A 3085-nucleotide genomic window follows, 5' to 3' on the forward strand; every position below is an offset into this window, starting at 1 on the left:
CGCCTTGCCTGGTGCTTGGCTCTGTTCCTGGCCTCTCCCTCCTGCTCTGACCACTAGGCTGGGGCGCCCACGCTGTCATGGAGTCCCCGGGCGATGCTCTGGAACTGCTCCCCATGAAGCCAGTCAGGACCCTGGGGAAGTCTCCTTTCTGGGAGCAGCCTGTCTTCAGGACACAAAGCTCACCCGGCTTCCACCTTCCTGGGTCTGACCTCGGAGCATTCAGCATCCTCTGCCCCTCCGTGCGCTTCCCCCAGCGAGTCGGCCCAGGTGGGGCTGCTGGGGAAGCCAGAGGGTCCTGCCCCCCAACTCCGCAGCCAGTCTCTCAGCCAGCCAGTAAAACAGAGGTTTATTAGACGACAGGAACATGGTCTAACACAGAGCTTGTAGGTGCAGAGAACAGGACCCCTCAGCTGGGTCCACGTTGGGGGGGCAGTGAGCCAGACAACCACGTCTGCACTTCACTCCATGTCTCCAGCCAGCCCCAAACTGAAACTCTCTCCAGCCCCCCTTCCTCTGGGCTTTGTCCCTTTCCGGGCCAGGAGGTCACCTGATTCCTTTGTTCTCCAACCCTTTAGCTCTCACCTTGCAGGGGGGAAGGGCGAGGCCATCAGTTGCCAGGAAACAGGGTGTCGGCCATTCTCTGTGTCCAGACCCTTGCACACACCTGCCCTCTAGGGCTCTGCAATGATCATACACCCTTATCCCACCACCTAGATACTTAAGAACTGCCTAGGGGAAACTGAGGCACCCCCACACTATTCAGAGGAAACATTAAGAACAGTCCTGCTTCATCACACACGCCCCGTTCGTGACCCTGTCACTGGGGGGGATTTGACAGATCGGTAATGAGGGGATGGCCAGGATGCCTGCGGGCCACCTGGCAGCGATTTGGGCCGGATCCTTGGCGGGTGTGAATTGGTGCAGCTCTGAGTTCAGGATCTGGCCCTTACGCCCGTCAGCTGAAGGAATTTTAGCAGGGGCCTGGGATTTTAGCCTCATCAGGATGCCTGGGTCCCCGGCTGAGGTGTGGCTGTGGAGGCTGGAGCATTTGGTTCTGCTTGTGGGGAAGGTGCAGGGAAGGGGGTTGGTGTGTAGCCGGCAAGGAGCCCCGCAGGAGGGTGGGGAGAACGCATCCCCCTAGCCCAGTTGGCTCTCCGGTAAACTCACTCACCCCCCGGGATCTGTGCTTCGTCCCCTGGGCGCTTTGTCCGTAGCGTCCCCCCCCCCCCCCCCCCCCCGGGAAGTAACGCGCTACCTGGCCAGCCTGGCCCTGCTCGTCCTGGCGCTGGCATGCCGGGAGGGCACGGAGGAGCAGCACGACTCCCTGGGGAAGCTGTGTGGCAGGGAGTTCATTCGCCCCATCGTCGCCTCGTGCGGGGGCTCCCGGTGGAAGTTCTGCTCCCAGAGCCCCGGGCAGGAGCCAGGCAAAGTCGGCGGTAAGTGGGCGCCGGTTCCTATTGCGGCTTCGCCGGCCCTGCTGCGAACACTGCTGCCGTGGGCCGTGCGCTCCCTGGGGCGAGGAGGGGACAGCCCCGGCAGGCCAGCCCAGGACTGGTCATTACAGCGTTTAAGAAGCTATGGGGCTGGGGCAGGGGGTGTCTCCAAGCTCACGATGCTTCGGGCAGCTGCCCCCTCTGCAGCCCAGGGGAGTGGTGTTGTGGGAGCCAGATTTTGGTCCCCAGATCCTTCCTCTGACCTGGCTCACGCTGGCCTGGGTAGGTAAAGGTGACGTTGTGCTAACCCTCGTCAGTTTTCCCCACCTGTCCTCCGGCCTGAGCAGAGAAGCCCCACCTGGGGCGGCCGGAAGCTGGTCCCTCTGCCACGCACAGACCCACCTCCTCTCTCTCTCTCTCTCTTTCTCAGCTAAACAGCTCAGGTGGCTCAACTGTGACCGGTTCTCCCCTGGCCCCGAGGCGGCCGAAGGCCTTGGCTCCCCCGCGGGCGCCAGACACCCTGTCCTGGTGGCCGCGCTAGGTCCCCAGGAGAACCCAGGAGCTGCCTTCCTGCCCCGGCGTGTGGAGCATGACATCGGCCCAGCAGGCATGTGCTGCACCCGGGGCTGCACCAGAAAGGAGGTGATGCCCTTCTGTTAGGAGCCAGGATTCTCCCCCCACTTCCCGCCCTGCCCATTAGCCTCTGCTGGCCGTTGCAAGCACCCCACTGCTAAAGGGGCTCAGAAGCCAAGCCCCTGGCCTGCCCCAGTGTGACCAGGTTGCCTGTAGGCTGACAGGCCCAAAGCAGCAGCCCCGTCCCAGCCCCGCCACCCAGCTGCCAGGGGAGCAGGCCTGCCGGAGGAGCCAGCTCTGAATGCTGCAGCCGGGGTTCTGGGCAAGCAGCTGAGCCTGGCCAGCCGGTTTGGTTAATTCCAGGAACAACCAACGCCCCTGATAAACTGGTGCCATGGTGAGTCAGGGTGTGTTTCTGAGGGCCCTGCTCAGTGAAGGAGTGGGGGTGTGTCACAGAGTCCCTGGGCGCTGCTCTGGAACTGCTCCCTACAGCTCCCACAGCTCACCCGGCTTCCACCTTCCTGGGTCTGACCTCGGAGCATTCAGCATCCTCTGCCCCTCCGTGCGCTTCCCCCAGCGAGTCCGCCCAGGCAGGCTCCTGCGGAAGCCAGAGGTCCTGCCCCCCAACTCCGCAGTCAGACGTGACTCTCAGCTAGCCAATAAAACAGAGGTTTATTAGACGACAGGAACATGATCTAACACAGAGCTTGTAGGTGCAGAGAACAGGATCCCTCAGCTGGGTCCATGTTGGGGGGGAGTGAGCCAGACAACCCCGTCTACCCTTCACTCCATGTCTCCAGCCAGCCCCAAAACTGAAACTCCCTCCAGCCCCTCCTCCTCTGGGTGTTCCCCTTTCCCAGGACAGGAGGGCACCTGATCCCTTTGTTCTTCAACCCTTTAGCTCTCACCTTGCAGGGGGGAAGGGCCCAGGCCATCAGTTGCCAGAAAACAGGGTGTTGGCCATTCTCTGTGTCCAGACCCCTGCACACATCTCCCCTCTAGGCCTCTAGGGCTCTGCAATGATCATACACCCTTATCCCACCACCTAGATACTTAGTAACTGCATAGGGGAAACTGAG

Source organism: Chelonia mydas, chromosome 25, assembly GCF_015237465.2.
Source record: "Chelonia mydas isolate rCheMyd1 chromosome 25, rCheMyd1.pri.v2, whole genome shotgun sequence".
Lineage (NCBI taxonomy): Eukaryota > Metazoa > Chordata > Testudines > Cheloniidae > Chelonia > Chelonia mydas.